Source organism: Plecotus auritus, assembly GCF_963455305.1.
Source record: "Plecotus auritus genome assembly, chromosome: 7".
Taxonomy (NCBI): Eukaryota; Metazoa; Chordata; class Mammalia; order Chiroptera; family Vespertilionidae; genus Plecotus; species Plecotus auritus.
The window spans coordinates 83,285,258-83,306,068 of record NC_137774.1 but is presented as its reverse complement, the minus strand read 5'-3'; positions in this window follow the sequence as shown (position 1 = coordinate 83,306,068).

Here is a 20,811-nt window from a genome sequence, read left to right as displayed (position 1 = left end):
ACGGGAGGGCTCCAGGGGTGTCCAGCCCATCTCGCCCAGTCCCAATCGGCCAGACCCCAGCAGCAAGCTAACCTACCAGTTGGAGCGTCTGCCCCCTTATGGTCAGGGCACATCATAGTGACTGGCCGACCGGTCGAATGTCTGCCCCCTGGTGGTCAGTGCATGTCATAGCAAGCGGTTAAGCAGCCTTAGCATATCGTTAGCATATTACACTTTGATTGGTTGAACGGCTGGCCAGATGACCAGACACAGGATATTAGGCTTTTATTATACAGGATAGTTGGCTGTGTGTCTACTCCCTTCTCTCTTGTTCCAGGCCATCTAGTCCATGAATGGCAGAGCTGAGAGACCCTTCTCTTTAACCAAAATCAAAGAAAGTCTACAAAAGAGAAACTGCCCATACCCTCTCCTGCTACCACCTTAATAGTTCATCTCTAAGTTATTTAATGCAAAAGACCAGCCCAGCTAAAATTATTCAAAATTGACCTTGAGATCAGGAACAAATTGGCTCCAGCGGTCAGCGATTGGCAAATGCAATCTAAATGCCTCGGGCGGCATTAGAGCCTTTGACATTGACAGGAAGAGTCAATGTGCATCTTGGAAAATTCTAGAAAAAAATTAAAGGTCACCACATTTGCAGGCAGAATGGATTTTCTTGAGACCATTACAAACAGACTGCCCACGCAGCAAAGAGTCTCAGCCTGACAGCTCCCGGAGGGCTTCAGGTGAAAAGAGCACCACCACCCCCAACTCACAAATATCCAAGCTGCTGTCCATGGGCATCTGAGGGTTCTCCCATCACCTGTTCTGTCGAAACTGCACAAGCAGCCCATGATGCCCTGATGAACTGGGAAGACCAGAATAAGGCGAGCCCTGTGTTCCAAGGGTTTGACAAGCAGGGAAGCCAAAAAGGCACAAATCAGTCAGATGGGTCTGAACGTTTCTATTGAGAGGGAGTCTAGGGCCAAAGCAGGGAGACCAAACCCCAAAGCCAAGTCTAGAAGGAAAGAGTGCCGTCATAATTGGGAAAGAGACTGTGTCAGAGAAACGTAGGCTGGGAACCAGCAGGGGACAGCCTAGGACAATGGTCGGCAAACCACGGCTCACGAGCCACATGCGGCTCATGAGTCGCTGTTGGCCACTCTGTTGACTAATGAGTTTGCCGACCACTGTCATATACTACCCTTTACCTCTTTGCACACAATATGCCACAACTGCCTAATCCTCACAGCTTCCAACTACATGGTAACATTTAGTCTAGGGCAGTGGTCAGCAAACTCATTAGTCAACAGAGTGGCAAACCGCGGCTCGCGAGCCGCATGTGGCTCGCGAGCCGCAGTTTGCCGACCACTGGCCTAGGATAATAGCCTGGAGCAGCACGATTTGTGCTGTCGGTTTTTGTTATAGGAGCAGCAATAATATTAACAACAACCGCTAATATTTATTGGGCCCCTTCTGTAGCCAGGCACTATGCTAAACTTTTACAGCCATCTTCCCACTTAGTCCTCACAGTGCTCTATGCGATAGGCAGTTGGTCCATCCCTAGTTCACAGAGAAGAAAAAAGGCTCAGAGAGGCTTCTCCAAGGTCACCCAGGCAATCTCGAAAACCCAGAACATCTGGCTGCACAGCGCAAGACCCTGTCTATGTCACTTTATTACATGGGGGAGCTCAAGAGTGTGTTAGCTTCACTCGGGTAAACAGCAAAAGTTACTTCTGAACAGAGCTAGGCATTTGCCTCCCACTTTTCAAACAAGCAAATTAATGCCCAATAAAAGGGAGGAGCATAACAGAGCTCTTCATGAAGCTAGGTTCTTGGGAGCAGAAAGTTAAAATGTGTATGCATCCATACATAATGAGTGTGATGTATTAGTGTACGTTATTATTCAGCAAATATTACTTCTCCCATTCCTTCCACCTTGGGAGGAATAAAATCCCCCGCCCCATTCATGTTGGGTTAGCTTTGGCCAATGGAACATGGGCAAAAGTGATTGTGCTCCAGTTTCCAGCTTAGGCCTTTAAAAGCATCAATATTTCCACCCACTCCTCTGGAAGTTACCGGCTTTCACCAGGAAACCACTGCTTCTCACTTGGGCCTCAGAAGGAACTGTAGGGATCAGACCTGAATGCAACCGACAGCCTAAATCAGTCTCCCCATCAAACCACAGACCTACGGGCAAGAAATAAATGCTTATTTTTATAACCCACTGAGTTTTTGTGGTTGCTTGTTATACAGCTATAGGTGACTTGACACATTTAGCTATGTGTATATATTGTGCATGTACATATTATATGGGATACATATCTATGGATGTGTTTCTCACCCCATCTGAGATATAGATGGATGAATACTGAAAGTATATTTCCATATATAGGAGATAATATAGGACAATGGTGTAGGATTTGGAGAAAGAATTAAGTTTGCATTCTTGCTCTGACACTTACTGGTTGTGTGTTTGGAGAAAAGTTACTTGACCTCTCTGAGTACATCTTTTCCTTTTTTAACAGGGGGATAAAAATTATGCCTGTCTCACAGGATGGATTGCTGTGAGATTTAAGCAAAATAGTACAATGGGGGCTTAGCATAGAGTCCAAAACATACTCACTCATTTATTCATTCAACAAATACTAATTGGGAAACTACATTTGCCAGGCCCTTTTCTGAGTTTTTGGAATATAGTTAGTAGCTGTGCATTGCGGTGCGGGGGGCGGGGGGAGAGAGAGAGAGAGAAGGGGCAGAGATAGATCAGGGTAAGGAGAACCAGTAGTCAGGGAAGAGGAAAGAATCATTCCATGTGAAGTGCTCATCACCTAGTAAGTGCTCAATGAACAGTAGCCATTGTTTATTTTCAGAATAATTAGCATACAAGAATAATGTATTCAGCTATAGACAGAAAGAAAATCAGCCTCTCCACGCCCCCACAGACCCAGTCCTTGGAAGCTCAGCAAACCACAGCAAACAGAGCCAGGACCTTCCCTGTGTGGACACAGCCCCGGCGCTTTTGAAGCTGATACACACATCCTACAACTCGAGCCAGACTCCTATGGTCGGGCTGAGAACAGGCAGCCAGCTGCTGCTGGGAGGCCAGAGCTCTGCTTCTCTATGAAAGAAGGAGGTTCCTGGGGCCTGAGCAACACTTCAAATGCACGGATCGCATCAAACACACGCTGCTGGGGGAAGTGAGCGAGGCGCTGCTAATGGGGACCCTTCTTGCGTGTGTTGGGAAACCAGTGATGCTTCGGGGATCTTGGAGGATGGAGAAACACACAAGCCTTTGCAAGCACACTTAATGTGCTGCCATTGAGGCCACCTCCTGGTTTTTGGCTCTAATTGGCAGGTTCTTCCATCTCAGAAACGGCCGCGGGAGACATTACATAGCGGTACAAGTGTGGTCTTTGGCAAGACCATCTGGGTTTGCATCCTGGCTCTACCACTCACTGGCTGCCTCTGATGGCTGGCCAATTAACCCAAAGAGCCACCCCCTCCCATTGCTGCGAGGAGTAAATGAGATAACCTTATAACAACTTATGTGCAACACCTCGAAGGCAAAGTGCTCAGCACAGTACCTGGTACAAAAAACTACTCCCAGTCGTGCTCTTATTAGCAACTCCTTCTGCAAATGAGGATGCTGCTGCCTGGACAGGTTAAGTGATTTGCTGAAGGTCAGATGGGTACTTTGACCTTGGCATCAAGTCATAGGATTTTTCCTCTACCACACTATCCCCAACTGAACTATTTCACAAACAAACCTCAAAAACCCTTTAGGGATGAATGTTTATCTACCTGGAGGCTTGCTGACTTAACTCAAGGGCCTAACAGATAAATATTCTCGGAACAGGGACAAAGTTGGCCTTGAGCACTATGGATGATAAAGTCATTGTAAATGAACTTAGGGCTGGGTTTTGGTGCCTATATCGATAGCTACTAGCACATAGTATGCATGAACTCAACAGATTGAATATATTGATCAGGTCACACACCCAGATGTTTACAGAGTCTGGGTAGTCCTGGGGTGGCCATATGGCCCGGCTTGAGCACTGAAAGTCCCACATCCTGGGACTCCACTCAGTTCAGGGCAAAATGGGACAGCTGGTCCCCCTGGTGGTAGCATAACGGAGTAAATGAGTAAAAAGCTGTGCGATCTCTGCTTGTTTGGGTTTTCCATTCCTGAGAAGCAGTCATGTGTAGGGTCGGAGCAGGGCTCTGGTGCCAGCTTCACATGGTCTACATCTTAGCTCCATGGCTCATCAGCTGTGGGCCTTGGGAAGGATTTCCCAACCTCTCCATTCCTGCTTCCTCACCTGCAGAAATTGACCTAATAAAGCACCAACCTCTAGGGCAGAGTTTCTCACCCCAACACGATTGACATTTAAACCCATTCATTCTTTGCATTGTAGAACATGTAGCAGCATCCTTGTCCTCTACTCACTAGATGCCAGTAACACACACACACACACACACACACACACACACACACACACACAGGCAAGTCATGACAATCAAAAATGTCTCCAGACATTGCCAAATGTCTCCTGTGGGCAAAGTTGTCCCTGGCTGAGAACCACTGGTCCAGGCAGTGTTGTGAGGACAAATGAGGGGGTGCATGCATTAGACTCTTTGGATAGTCTGTTTCTACAGTAATGAACAGACTGAAGCCTAGCAATAAGACAAAGGTAGCAAGTGGGACCTTGGATGTCCCAGAGGCCATGCAGCCAAGCCACTGCAGGGTGGGACAACTGAAAACGGAGCCAACACCCCTCTCACATAAGCCTAAGCTTCCATTTCACCCCAGATACAAAAAGTTGAGTGAATTACTCCTCACCTGCTGGCACAGAATCACTATAGAGAGCTAAAAGACCTCTCTCCTTGGATATATTCCTTTTCCCTCGATGTGTACATATTCTTGAGAAGTTCATTTGTTCATCAATTATTGAATACTCCCTATGTACCAGGTATACAGTGGTGGAAAAACAGGCAAAAGTGCTTGCCCTCATGGTACTTTAACATATTGTGTTGGTTAGTGTATAATGTGTTTTTAACCAATAATTGTGCCAAGCTGTAGAAATGATTCTGTTCCTTACGTTCTCCCCCTCAGCACTTGGTTTTTAAGATCTATCCACGCCCTGGCCGGTGTGGCTCAGTTGGTTGAGCATCACACCATGCAATGAAGGGTCTCTGGTTCAATTCCTGGTCAGGGCACATGCCTGGTTGTGAGCTTGATCCTCAGTAGGGGGCGTGCAGGAGGCAGCCGATCAATGTTTCTCTCCCTCCCTTCTTCTCTCTCTAAAATCAACAAAAACATTTTTAAAATATTGCTGTGATGCATCAGATCTATTCTTCTAACCCACCAATGGGCAACTCGACTGCTTCCAATTCACCATTACCACAAACCCAGCTCCTTGAACATGCTTGGGTAACTTTCCCTGGGGTAGAAATCCAGGAGCAGAATTGTTGTGTCTTGGGTCAGTGTCACTCAGACTTTAACATGCACATGACTCACTCAGGGGTCTTGTTGAGAGGGGAATTCTGACTGATGAGATCTGGAATGAAACAGAATTTCCATTTCTAATAAGCTCCCAGGTGATGCTGATGCTGCTGGTCTGGGACCACAGAGAATAAGCACACTTACTTCATTTGCTTTAGTGCCAGATCTCTCTCCAGAACGCCTATACCAGTTGACACTCCAAGGACTTGCCTTTTAAAGGGGCCTCACCCCACTGGATTCCCTGACATAGTGACTTGAGGGGCACTGCCAACAGCTGCCAATAACCAAAGGGATTATGTCCCACCATCAGTGAATACATATGACCATTTTGCCTTCAGCAACTCTTGATGTCTAAGTATATCGAAAACTCAGAGCCCCTAAATGCTGGAGTGGAGGGCAGCCAGCCCATCTCCCCTTGGTCTCACAAAGGGAGAACTGAGGTTCAGAAATATGCAAAAAAAATTGCAGAAATTTTTGGCAGAGCCAGGTTTAGAAATTCCTCTCTTGGCATCATGTTCCTCTACAGAGCCCAGAAATCCATCCACAATTTGCAGGAGTTAGTTCATTTTCCTGATTTTGCTCCATCTTTCCCACCCAGCACCGCCCTTTCCCATCTCATACCCCCACCTCATTCTGCTTTTTAATTCTTGCTAGAACCATCCATTTTGCGACCAAGTGTAAGATTCATATGATAGATGAAACGATTGACATTTCAAATCTTGCAGGCAGGGTAGAAAATTCTGGTCACAGCCCAGTCTGGAACACCTCCACACCTCCTTCCTTACTCCTTCTGGGCCATAACTGTCCCCCCCTCCACCCCAACATTAATTTCCCCTGATTCATTTTTCATGCCTTTGAATTCTGCCTTTTTAAAGCAGGTTATGTTTCTGTAGCTATTTCTCATACCTCCTTGCCCTCATGAATATTTCAAATGCAGTAGTGATATGATCGCTCAACCTTAGAGGCACACCAACTTTATCTTATTTATCTTACCGAGCAGCTTCCGATGCTGGGATTAAGTCCAAAACATCCTTTGAGAGTTTGTTTGGGTTGTTTTTCCCCAGGCTGTTGCTGCTGTGTATGTAAATTGTAAAGAGAAACAGCCTTTCCTAACCCCAGCCCCAGCCCTGGTTATGGGCCCCTGGCCCCAGACACCATCCGGTGCCAATCCTTTTGCCAATCCTCCTCAAAGTGAGGTACAAGGTGCACTTTTGTTGAAGCCAATAGGCAGGCCTCCTAAGGAGTCCCTGTGTGGCATAAATCTCCCCTAACTTCCAGCCCAAAGGTCCCTTGGAAGCACAAAACTAATTCGCCATGTGACCTTGGGTAGGTCACTTTACCACTTTGAGGCCAAGTTTCCCTGTCCAGAGACAAGGGGAGCAGATATGTGACCCTAAAGTCTTTCCAGCTCTCAGGCTCCATGTGATATCATGTAACAAGGCTCTACACCTAACTAGTTGTGTACCAGGTGTACCAGTTATTAATGCGATTTTTGTAATTAAAGAAAACACAATAATTTCAAGAGAAACATCAAAAGTGCTTTACTCAAAGTAATGTCCATCGCTAGCAACACATTTCCCCCATCTTTCAGGTAATCTGTGGATACCGTCCCAATAAAACTTTTCTTGTTTTGAGGCAGACCATTCAGAGACCCAGTTTTCCACTTCTTCGTACGTTTTGAAGTGCTGCTCAGAAAGTGCGTGTGCCATCGATCGGAACAAGTGGTAATCTGAAGGAGCCAGGTCTGGTGAACATGGCGGGTGGGTTAATACTTCCCAGGCAAGATCTTTTAACGTGTCTTTAACTGGTTTTGAAGTGTGTGATGGTGTGTTATCATGAAGCAAAATTACTTTGCCGTGCCTTCTGGCACATTCTGGTCGTTTCACAATCAAAGCGTGGCTCAAATTGATTATTTGTTGTCAGTAGTGATCAGTATTAATGGTTTCACCTGGATTTAGAAGCTCATAATACACCACACCTTCCTAATCCCACCGAACGCAGAGCATTGTCTTCTTTCTGAAGGAATTTGGCCTTGCAGTCGCTGTTGATGGTTGACCTGGATCAAACCATGATTTTGTGCATTTGGGATTCTCAAAATAAATCCACTTTTCATTACCAGTCACAATTCGATGCAAAAGACTCTTTCGTGCTGTGAAGCAACATTTTACTGATGACTTTTCGGTTTTCCATTTGTCTTTCGTTCAGTTGATGTGGCACCCATTTTCCTTCCTTTAAAATCTTTCCCATTGCTTGTAAATGATCGGAAATAGTTTGCTGAGCAACGTTTAATCTTTCTGCAAGTTGTTTTTGAGTTTGACACGCATCTTCATCCAATAATGCTTGTAATTGTTGGTCTTCAAACTTTTCTGGTGGACCTGGACGTTCTTTGTCTTTCACATCGAAATCATCACTTTTAAAGCGTTTAAACCAGCATTCACATGTATCTTGAGATGGAGCATGTTCACCATAAGCTTCCCGAAGTAAACAATAACTTTCAGCAGCACTTTTCTTCAAAATAAAGTAATGAATTAAAACTTCCCGCAAATGCTTTTTGGCACGAAATTCGACATCTTTAAGTGTAAAAATATCTATGATATTAACACCTTCAGAAAATTTGACATATGAAGTTTTGAAGCTTACTGTCCATACAACAAAATATCATACATATCAAGTCACATATATATCAACATATGTGTAACTCATCTATTTAAAAAAATCCGTATTATTAACTGGTACACCTGGTAACCTTAACTAAGGCTACCACTGACTAGCTGTGTCTACACTTAACTAGCTGTGGACCCTCAACTGCTACTAACGATAGCATGCCTCCTAACTGTCCACCACTAACTCACAGTATGACTCTTAATTCTTTCTACCACTAACTGTAGTATGACTTAACTGAGCCTACCACTAACTAGTTATCTAACTCTTAACTATGGCTACCACTGACTAGCTGTGTGACCAGTATGCAAGTTACAAGAAGCTCTTGGAGCTTCTGTTTCTTCCCCTCTCAAACACATGTGGTTGTAACAGCCACTTCCAGGGTTGTAGTGGGGTGACTGGTTTGTCTGGGACTAAGGAGGTTCCACAGACACGGAACTGTCAGTGCTGAGACCAGGAATTTCCTGGACAAGCCATGACTCCTTGGTCACCCCAGGTTGCCTGGTAATTACAAGTGAAATAGGTGACACATGGAGAACCTAGTACATTGATACAAATTAGCATTAATTACTGTGAATCGGTATGTCCATGGCCGTAGAGGAACTATTTTTACTTCTGATTTTTACAGGAACTTTTCAATTCTTTTTATCAAAGCAATACGAGTACATGAGAAAAACAACTTGAAGCAGAAAGCAGAGCTCTGTTCTGCCTCTGCTCAATCCAGTCCCTCTCCCAGGCGAGCACCTGTAGCCCCTTTAGCCTTGGCTCTTTCAAGGCCAACCCTCCCACACCCACCCTAGCTGCTCCTGCAGCCCCAGTACCTCTGGCCTTAAGGATCAGCTCCTCGGGGAGGGTGGTGTTCCCCATGTGAGATTCTACAGCATGGGCACTGAGAATGGGAATAAGGAGAGGGGGCAGGCCTGGAGAGCCCTCTGCTGGGCCAGGCATTCACCCTTTGGATACATAGGGAGGTGGGAGGCTTGGGTGGCAGAAAGAGCAGCAGCTATTTACTGTGGGTTGGAAGTCTGTCAACACTGGTGAATGTCAGTGCATCACCTCTGCCTGCAAGGGACTCAATGACTTCAGAGGTGGGGACATCCTCCAAGCAGAGAGACTGGGGCGCAACTTGAACATCTGGACCTCCAGGCAGAGCTACAGCCAAGCATCCTAGATACCTGTTTTGCATCTGGGTCTCCCTGGCAACACTGTCTCCAGGACATCATGGACAGCTGGTCTAGGTCAATGCAAGTTCACTGGGAGCGGGAGACCATCAGCTCCACAAGGTAGATGTAATCAGTGTCACCTCCTGGCACCCAGGTGGCAGAGATGTCCGAGCCGTACTCTGGACAGGAAGAAGGCCCTACACTGGCTGCTGAATGGCCTGCCTGGTGGAGACCGTCAGTTTTCATTATCGCCACCTGACAGGGGGCAGGATGGGTCACAGTCCTGTCAGCTGGCGTGCCTTGTCTAACTCTGGTGAAGCTGTCACCACAGAATCCAGACCCAGGACTGAGAAAAGAGCAGTAAGTCCTAGAGAGAAGCAACCCTCCTCCCCCCGCCCAGGGGAGTCTTAAAGGGGGCAAAGAGAAGAGAGGACATTCCATGTCCCTATGGCGCTACTCCACGGTGGTGGTTCTTAACCCAGGCTGCAGATAAGAACCAATGATGCCAGGACCCCACCCTCAGAAATTGGGATTTAATTGGTGGGCAGAGCTGTCTCACTTCCAAGATGCCCCACTGATTCTAATGTGAGGCTAAAAATGAGAACCACAGTTCTAGAGATGCTACTCCAAGTGTGGTCCACAAAACAGAAATACAGCATCACCATCACCAGGGAGCCTGTTAGAAATGCAGACTCTCAGAGTCCCCGGACCTTCTGAACCAGATTCTGTAGCAGGATCCTCAGGTATGCCTTGAGTAGATGAAAGGTTGAGAAGCATGGGGCTGGAGTGTCATGGAATGACTTGAGATCTAGCCACTGTTACATTCCTGAGAATCTCTCCTTAAAATGCAAATCCCCAGAAGACAAGCATTTGACTGGCCATGCTTTTGACATTTGATTGGCCGCACCATGACAGGAGGAGGGAGAGGAGGGAATGATGTTCAGAGCCCCACCAGACCCACAGGCAGGAGAAGGGCTGTCCCTGCACAGCGACCTTGGACAAGTTCAGACAGTGGTGGCAGCTACCCCTTATTAAGTGCTTACTGTATGCCAGGCACTGAGCCATGGACTCAAATAAGCTCATATAATCCTCCCTTTAATGCATAGGTAGGTATTTCTGTTACTACCACTACTACTACTTTACAAAAGAGGAAAGGGAGGCTCAGGGCAGTAGATCTCAAACTTCAGCATGCATCAGCATCACCCAGAGGGTTTCTAAAATCAGATCTCTGGGACTCAGCCTCCATGTTTCTGACTCGGTGAGTCTAGGATAAAGCCTGAGAATTTGTATTTCTAACAAGCTCCCAGCTGATGCTGATGCTGATGCTGATGCTGATGCTGCTGGTCCAGTCACACAATTTGGGATCCAGGCACCAGCCCTGCAAGCCAGGGAAAGGCGGTAAAAACCAAGTTGGTGACTTTTCAAGAAGAGTCCCCCAAAAAGCAATGTGAAATATTCCGCAAGTCCCCATCCTCGCAGTTTGAAACCAGCCTCCTCTGTTCAGAGGCACTTTTCCCAGGAAACACTTGCAGCTGGCACTTTGCAGAGAGCATAGTGGAGGAAAGAAGACCCACTTAGATACAGGCAGTGGGAATCCTTTGGCTTCACAGAATCAGGAGAGCTGTTTCCCTCAGCTACATGCCTAGCTGGGAGGGTGACAATTTCCTTGGGAGAGGGAGACCGGAAAGATGTTAACACCAGAGCTCTCACTTTCATTTGCAACATGCAGCTCAAGTTAGATCTTTAGCAAGCTGTGCACAGTGTGGCTAACCACTGGGTAGAGTTAACCTCAACTGTTCATCTCTGTCTTACTAAAAAAGTAAAGAATAACACTTGCAAAAGTCAGACTATCAGAACTCAAATCTGGGACCCACCATTTACTGGCTGTCATCATTAGGCAAGTGGCTTAACCTTGTTGGGTCTTCTAACCTCATCTGTAATTGAGGGAATTATTATGACCCCTGACCTATTGGTTAGTGGAAGGACTAAATGAGATAACACAGATAAAATTCATAGTGAAATATCTGGACTATTATTATTATTAATTATTATTATTATTGGTGGAAGTGCTGAGGTGTTAAAATGCTACTGTTGGCAATACCTTAAATAGCTGGATCTCTGTCTATAATTGCAATCATGATTCTGACATCTGGCCCTCCCATGTTGCTAGTGGAAATGTAAACAGGTACCATTTTTCTAGAAAGCTATTTGGTAATATAAATCAAGAGCCTTATAAATACTCACTTTGAACCAGAAAGTCCTAGGAAAGTGATCCAGTATGAGGACAAAGATGAATGCTCAAGATGCTATCACATCATTGCAAATAGTGAAAAATAACATACCTACCAACAGGAAAACGTTTTTTCAGTTATGCTATGCTCATACAATGGAATCTCTACAATGACTAAAAATAATGCTCACAACCTTTAACTGAGGGTAATCTATGTTATAAAGTTATCTTTTTGAAAATATGTATGTAAAATTTCATATAGATTATTAACTCAATTATGTAAACACTAGAGGCCCAGTGCACGAAATTAGTGCATGGGGGGGGGTGTCCCTTAGCCCAGCCTGCACCCTCTCCAATCTAGGACCCCTCAGAGGATTGGGCCTAAACGGGCAGTCGGACATCCCTCTCACAATCTAGGACTGCTGGCTCCCAACTGCTCACCTGCCTGCCTTCCTGACTGCCCCTAACTGCTTCTGCCTGCCAGCCTGATCACCCCCTAACCACTCCCCTGCCAGCCTGATTGATGCCTAATTGCTCCCCTGCCAGCCTGTTTGCCCCTAACTACCCTCCCCTGCAGGCCTGGTCACCCCTAACTGCCCTCCCCTGCAGGCCTGGTCACCCCTAACTGCCTTCCCCTGCAGGCCTGGTCACCCCCAACTGCCCTTCCCTGCAGGCCCGGTCGCCCCCAACTTCCCTCCTCTGCCAGCCTGGTCACCCCTAACTGCCCTCCCCTGGAGGCTTGATCGCCCCCAACTGCCCTCCCTTGCAGGCCTGGTCCCTCCCAACTGCCCTCCCCTGCTGGCCATCTTGTGGCCATCTTGTGTCCACATGGGGGCAGTCATCTTTGACCACATGGGGGCAGCCATCTTGTGTGTTGGAGTGACAGTCAATTTGCATATTATTCTTTTCTTAGATAAGATTAGATAGGATAGAGGCCTGGTGCACGGGTGGGGGCCGGCTGGTTTGCCCTGAAGGGTGTCCCAGATCAGGGTGGGGGTTCCCTTGGGGTGTGGGGCAGCCTGGGAGAGGGGCCTGTGGTGGTTTGCAGGCTGGCCACACCCCCCGGTGACCCAAGTGGAGGCCCTGGTATCTGGGATTTATTTATCTTCTATAATTGAAACTTTGTAGCCTGGAGTGGAGCCAAGCCTTCTGCTTGCTCCATGGCCACAGCCATTTTTGTTAGGATTTATTTATCTTCTATAATTGAAACTTTGTAGCCTTAAGCAGAGGCCAAGGCAGGCCAGGGCTGCGGAAACTGGGCTTCCTCCATCGCCAGGGGCAACTCAAGCCTCCTGCTCTCTCCAGTTCCATGGCTGGCACCATTTTTGTTGGAATTTATTTATCTTCTATAATTGAAACTCTGTAGCCTTGAGCAGAGGCCTGGGCCTGCCAGGGTGTGTGGAAAGCTTGGCTTCTCCATTGCTGGGGAAACCCAAGCCTCCTGCTCTCTCTGTGGCCGCAGCCATCTTGGTTGGATTAATTTGCATACTCGCTCCTGATTGGCTGGTGGGCGAGGCTTGTGGGCGTAGCAGAGGTATGGTTAATTTGCATGTTTCTCTTTTATTAGATAGGATATGAGACAAAAAGAATAATCCAAAAATTATCTGCTCTAGACCTTAGGATGGGGCTTCTTATAGTTTTGTGTACTCTTCCAGATTTTCCTCAGTAATCATCTTTATAATCAGAGAGGTAGTATAGAATCTGGTATAGGAATGTCAGCAAATTAGATAATTAGACCAGAGAGATTATTTCTGTCTGGGTGTACAATAAGTTACAGGAACCTCTTGTAACATGAGTGATAATTAAAAGCGGGGTATAGTGTTAGAAAGAGAGAAGGGAAGAAAAGGGTAGATATTTCCATGAATTCTTTCTTTAAAAAATATGTTTTTATTGGTTTCAGAGAGGAAGGGAGAGGTGTAGAGAGATAGATAAAAACATCAATGATGAGAGAGAATCATCAATTGGCTGCCTCCTGCACACCTCTACAGGAGATCAAGCCCGAAACCCAAGCATATGCCCTGACTGGGAATCGAACAGTACCTCCTGGTTCACAGGTTTATGCTCAACCACTGAGCCACACAGGCTGGGCTTTCCATGCATTATTGAGAGACCTTAAGAACGAGAAGGGAAAGGGAAGCAGCATAAGGGTTAAAGAAGGGCTAAGGGAGCAGGATTCTGACATCTGGCCCTGCCATGATTGCTAGTGAAAAATGTAAACAGGTACCATTTTTCTAGAAAGCCATTTGGTAATATACATCAAGAGCCAGGCAGTCTGCCTCTCTCTGCAGCACAGGCCATGCCAGAGTCAATTTCTCAAAGTAGCCTTTGGGCAACTCCTCTGGCCAGTGCGTGTTCCCTCCAGATGTGTCGCCAAACTGACCGTTAGCAGAACTGAAGTTACATCATCTGATTGGGAAAAGGAATGGAGAGACCCCATGAAAATTTAGTTGCAAACTGACAGAAGCTCCACACAAACTGGCTTCATTAAGAAAGTCACTCTCGATGAGATCTGTCAGCCAGAACCAGGGTGATCATCTAGTTTATCATCCACACCAGAACACTATTGAGAAAGGCAAACCCCAGAGTATTTATATCAGGGACTGTCCCAGCAAACAGGACACATGGTCACCCAGCCCCCAGCACACTATCCAAATAAGAAGTGAAACCATCATCACTTGAGGATGAGAGTCAAGGGCCACATTTCACTCCCACATCCATGGTTACAGGACCACGAAGGTGCACCTCCCACACAAGGCTTATTTCTACCCCATCTGCCCTCTCCCCGTCCTGGTGCTGCAGGCAGTCTCTGATGCCTACTTCTACAGGGTCACTAAAATCCACCAGGGCGCACACCCCAGCCTAAAAGGAGTTTCCCAAAAGCCACTTGGAGAAATTGTCCATCTCTGGCATGGCCGGTGCTACAGAGAGAGAGGCAGACTGCCTGGCTTGGTGGAAGGAATCCCACCTCAATTAAATTGCAGGAGCCCTGATGGGTGGAAAGCAGAGGAGGAGGGGTTGGGGAGCCTTGAGAGCTGCCCCTGCCTTTCCCTTTTCATCTCGGAAGAGCCAATTTCAAACTTGCCTCGGGTCATAAAAGAAATTAATTTGATTCTCTCAACCTTGCTCGGAGTGGACACATGTCCTCCACCAGCGCATCTGCTGCTGGTATGTCCAGAGCGAGGAAACCATCCTTGAAATGATCCCAGTGTCAGGACTGGGCCCAAATCATTTGTCTGAAGCCTGAGAAACAGCTGCCCCAAATTCTCAGGGCTGTAATTTTTGCTGGCAAGTTCTAAAAACAGTTCTCATAGCTAAGGTAAGTCCCAAGTTATACAAGGTTGACCCCAAGAGGCAAGCCTGGGCAGGACTAGTCCTTGACAAACACCGAACAGAATTCAGCCTTGGTGTCTGCCCAACCCTGTTCATATTAAAGAGCAATAATCATAATCACATTGAATCCTGTATGTGCCAGGCATGGTCCCTGGGCCTCATTTGCGTAAAGTCTCCTCCCCTTGAGTGTGGGCAGAACTGGTGACTTGCTTTTCTTTACCCAGGAGAATATGGCAAAGGTGTTGGGTGTCACTCCCTTGATAGTGTTTCATTATATAAGACTCCATGTGAGCAGACTGGAGAGAGAGACACCCCTGCTGGCCATGGAGAAGTATGCCACCATGCTATGAGAGGACCACGTGGCAAGGAGTGCAGGCAGCCTCCAGGACCTGACAGAACTTCCCAGCTGCAAGTCAGCAAGAAACGAAGGACTAGATTATGCAACTGCAAGGAAATAAATTCTGCCAGTTGCTAAGGGATCTTGGGATCAGATCCTTCCCCAGCCAAGCCTCTGATGAGACCACAGCACCAGCTGACACCTGGATTACAGCCTGGTGAGACCCTGAGCAGAGGACCCAGCTAATCTGTGCCCATACTCCTGAAGTACAGAAAGGCTCTCCATCCTGCTCTGTCACCCTCCTGTGTGGCAAGCTCTCCTCTCACTATCACAAGGTGGTGGCTAGGCTGTAAACGCTACATCCCCGACAACATACATCTAAGTCGGAAAGGAAGGGGTGGGACCCTTTCTCCTGAGGGTCCCTTTAAAGCTGCCAGAAATTACCTCCTTTTACTCATCAGTCAAGACAGTATCACATGCCCATCCCTAGACCAACCTCTGGCACAGGGGAATGGGTCACCCCTGGGCTAAGCACAAGCCCCACCTTCCCCAGGTATGCGGTCATGTGATGCCGGAACAAACACAGGGTTGGGTCAGCAAGGACAAAGAGGTGATTACGTTTGGACTGCTTCAGTTAATGTTTCACCTTAATACCCAACACATGACTGGCTTTAAAGCATTAAAACATGTCTCTGGCTGCAGGGACAAGACTGGAATGGACGTGACCAGAGTGAGCAGGAGACCAGCTAGGAGGCTGTCCTGATAGTTTAGTCAGAGGTATGCAAGGATAGTGCAGAGGGCAACCAATGACTGTCTGAACCTATTCATTGAAAAAAATAATACTGAAAATCACACAAAACACATGTGTAGCTTATAGAATTACTAGAGGCCCGATACACGAAGATTCGTGAAAGAACGGACCTTCCTTCCCCTGGCTGCCAGCACCACCTTCGCTCTGGATGGAGCCGCCTTTCCGCCTTCCCACACTGCCCAGAGGCCCAGAGCGGCTGGGGTGGTGCGGATGGCAACAACACAAGCATCCTGCCCCGCCCCCAGCTGCTTGGCACCTGTGTATGCAAATTAACCCGCCATCTTTGTTGAGTTAATTTGCATACTCACTCATGATTGGCTGGTGGGAGTCACGAAGGTATGGTCAATTAGCATGTTACTTTTATTAGGTAGATTATAAGGCTATATATTTGCAACTACCTCTAACTGATTAAGAATTAAAAGTGTTCCAACCTCACCCCCACCAGAAGTGCCACCACGTCCCTCATCCCAGTCACAGCCCCCTTGCCCTTTAACACACTCCCATCTTTCTCAGCCCTCCCTTCCTTATATTTCTTTCTAGCTTTATCACCCACATGTGTAGCCTCAGACATCATAGTATAGTATGGCCCAGTTGTTTAACTTGATGTGTCTTTTTTTGGAGTAAACTTTATTTTAAAAGTATTTTAGATTTGCAGATGTGCAAAGACAGCACAGAGACCTCCCACTTACCCCCTCACCTAGTTTCAGTTTCTCCTAATGTTGTCATCTCGTATTACTATGGTACATTTTTCAAAACCAAGAAGCCAACATTACTATTAACTAAACCTTAGACTGTATTTTGTTCTTACCAGTTTTTTCATTAATTGTTTTTTCTGTTCCTGGATCCCATTTCAAGATACCATATTACATTTATTTTTTTCTTTCATTTTTCCAGCTTTATTAAGGTATAATTGAAACAAAAAGCAGAGGCAACAAAACCCAATGACATGTAGTCATCACATCTCTTTAGGCTCCTTGATCTCAGACAATGTCTCAGTGTGTCCTTGTTTCTCGTGACCTTAGCTATTTGGGGGAGTACTCGTTGGGGGTCTTCTGGAGTGGCCCTCAATCTGTGCTTGTCTGGGGCTTTCTCTCATGATCAAGCTAGTATTATGGGCTTTGAACGAATACCACAGAGGTGAAGTGCCCTCCTCTTCATGGCACATCTTTTTGAGTGCCTTTTAACCAACAGGTTCTTATCTATCCCTTTCTTATAACTGATGGTGGAAGAACCCAGGACCTCTGACTGATAGTTGCCCCATCTGGATTCCGCTGACTGCTCACTCATGGAAGAGTTTAAAACCTTCCTCTGTCCTGTGATATCACTGCAAGTTGGCAGCTGGATACAGATTCTGAGACTGAGATAATCCTATCTAATAAAAGAGTAATATGCAAATTAACCATCACTCCGCGACAAAAATGATGGCGCCCATAGCGGCCAGGGCAGACACTGGCGGCGGCGCCCAGGCAACGTGAGCCCAGCGTCCGCTCCTTGGTTGCAGAGGAAGGAAAGGGGCCTCTGGCCAGAGGCCGGGGCGAGGGACACTGGGCTCACATCACCCCCAGCAACACGAGCCCAGCATCTGCGCCCCGGCTGCGTGGAGGGAGGAAAGGGACCTCTGGACAGAGGCCAGGGTGAGGGACGCCCCGCCCCAGCCGCACAGAGGGAGGGGAAGACTCAGAAAAATGGATCTTCCCAGTTCCTGACACTGACGGAGCCCTATGGGTGCCGGGGTCCTCCGCCTGCAGCCCCCAGTAGCAGCCCAGCAGCCCCAGTCACAGACTGGAAGCCCCCTGCCCACAGTGCAGATGCGACCAGCATGGCGCCGTGGCAGGGGGGTCCAGCGGGCGCACTACACACATCAAATCGCTGCTGCTGCAGCCACCCTCCTGCATACGCAAGCAGTACGGTGCAAGGAGGGCGGCAGCTGATGCGCACCACGCCAGCGGGGAAGCGGGACCTGGGAGCCCAAGCCCCTGAGTACCCGAGCTGCTGGGCATCGTGGGCCAGGGCCCTGAGGAGGCCCAAGGACAAGCATCTTCTCAGAGGCTGTGCAGAGGGAGGGGAGGGGCCTCTGGCTAGAGGCCGGGGTGAGGGATGCTGGTGTCATTGCAGGCCGGGCTGAGGGACACCACCCCCCCCCCCGTCGTGCCCCCGTGCATGAATTTCATGCACCAGGCCTCTAGTCTATAAACTATATACACACACATACATATAAAAAGAGGTAATATGCAAATTAGCCAGGACACCATAATAGTCACGACCAGCTCAGGAGGAGGCTGAATGCGTAGATGGGTGGGAGGGGACTGCGTGCGCAGTGAGGCAAGCCACGGATGGCGCAGGCCCAGAGACAGGGGGACTGCCGTGGCATGGCTGGAGCAGACACACACGGGGGGGGGGCTGCCCAAGCCGACGTGGCACGCCAGCAGTCCCGCCTCTGCGTGTGAGCTGCAGAGGAAACACCTTTTCTGACAGCTCATTGGCTAAGCTCCCTGTACACCACTCGCAGTGTTCTTGGTAACTTGGGTAATAAGAATCCAAGAAGGTGATCTATGGTTTTCCCACCTCGCTCCTGGAGGAAAAAATGAAGGTCTGCCGATGGAGGGGCTAAGAAATGTCATATCCTGCCCTAGTCAGTTTGGTTCAGTGGATAATGCCTTGGCCTGCCGACCACAGGGTCTGGGTTCAATTCTGATCAAGGGCATGTATCTAGGTTGCAGGCTCCTCCCTGGCCGGAGCCCAGGTTAGGGCTCATGCAGGAAGCAACTAATCGAAGTGTCCCTCTCACATTGATGTTTCTCTCTTTCTTTCCCTCTCTCTTCCACACTCTCTAAAAATCAATGGAAAAATATTCTCAGGTGAGGATAAAAAAAAAAAAAAGAAATGTCATATCCTATGAAAGAGACATCTTGAAAATGCCTAAAGAAAGTTGTCATTTTTTCATGGTGAAGGGACTGGAGTCTGTGTTGATGAAAACATCTTGATGGCTGTGGCAGCTGGTAGTGGCAGCAGCAGTGGGGTGATGGGGGTGGCACCTTCCCCTGATCATCCTGGTCACCTCCCGCAGAGGAAGGCCAGACTGCGGCTTAGGCCCACTCCCCATGGGGAGTGGCCTTAAGCCGTCAGTAGGACATCCCCTGAGGGCTCCCAAACTGTGAGATACTAGAGGCCCAGTACACAAATTTGTGCACAGGTGGGGTCTGGCCGGCCGATCAGAACGGGCTGGCCAGGGGAAGGGATGCAGGAGGTTGGCCGGCCGGCTCTGCCCCCGATCGGAGTAGGGGGCAATTGGTGGCAGGGCCAGCCATGGGGAGGGGCCACGAGCCATTGGTCAAACTCCCAGTGGAGGGGACAATTTGCATACTAGCCTTTTACTATATAGGATAATTCACTGAAGAAGGACACAGTGTATCTTTGTTTCCAAGGGCTGACATAACAAAGTAACCCCAATTGGATGGCTTTAAAACAACAGCAATGGGTTCCCTCGGGGTTCTCAAGGGCAGAGGTACCAAATCAAGGTGCTGGCATAGCTGTGCCCTCTTAAAGTCTCTCAGGAAGATGTTTTCTTGTCTCTTTCAGCTTCTGGCAACCCCAGGTATTCCTTGGCTTGTGGCAGCATCAATCCACTCTCTGTCTCATCTGCACATTCCCATCTTCCTCTGTGTCTTTGTCCAAATTACCCTGCTCTTATAAAGATCATGAGATTAAGGCCCCATCCTACTCCAATGCAACCTCATCTTGCCTAATTACATCTGTAGCGATCTTGTTTCCAAGAAAGGCCATATTCTTAGTACTGTATGGTTAGGGCTTAAACATACCTTTTGGGGGGACATAATTCAGCCCATGACACAGGGTATTCCACTAAACCCAAAGCCACAGCAAGACTTCATGGTAGAAATCCAGGAGGAGTCAGCACTGCCTGTCTCTGTCTTCCCAGGACTGCCTGGTCCACCCTTCCCATGTCATGTTCATGTGCTTTATTAATTCCCTCTCCTTCTCATTCATTCTTATTCTCTCTCCCTCTCTCTCTCTCTCTCTCTCTCTCTCTCTCTCTCTCCCCTTCTCTCTCTCCCCTCCCCCGCCTGTTTTCTCTGCTACTAAGTTCAAGCACCCACCCAAGATGAGCTCAGAGAGTCTCAATTCCAAATTCCTGGGAGAGAGGCCACATGGCCAGCTTTGATTCTGTATTTGCGCCTTGGTACAATCGGCCATGGCCGGAGCCAAAAGAATCATATATTCAAAGTTCTGAATCTTCCAGGGCTCAGGGAAGGACACATTGCTGAAGAAGGAGAAATGATTGAAACAGTGTTCCTGGTAGAGTATGCAAGCAACTGCTGTGTTCCAAAACACAAAGAAAATTCCCCCTGGATTCTCAGGACTGTCTGAGAAGCATTTGTAAGCAGCTGAATTCTCACAGAAAAGGAGGAGTAGGATCAGAAAAATACTGCCTGTGACACTGGTTCAGCTCCGCATCCCTGTCTTTGGGAGCACAGGTTATTATCCAGGTGCACACTGCCCCTTCCAGGTTTCTCATCCCTCTAGGCCACGGTTCCAGTTTGAGGAGCCAACCTCACTGAGATGCAGCGTCAGGACACTGTCTTGCTCAGCTAGAGCTGCTATCACAAAAATACCATGGCCTGAGGGGCTGAACCAGTAGGCATTCATTTCTCACAGTCTGGAGCCTGGGAGTTGAGGTCAGGGTGCCGGCACGGCTGGGTTCTGGTAAGAGCCCTCCTCATAGCTTACAGACAGCTGTCTTCTCACTATCTTCACAGGGTGGGAGGGAGGGAGAGA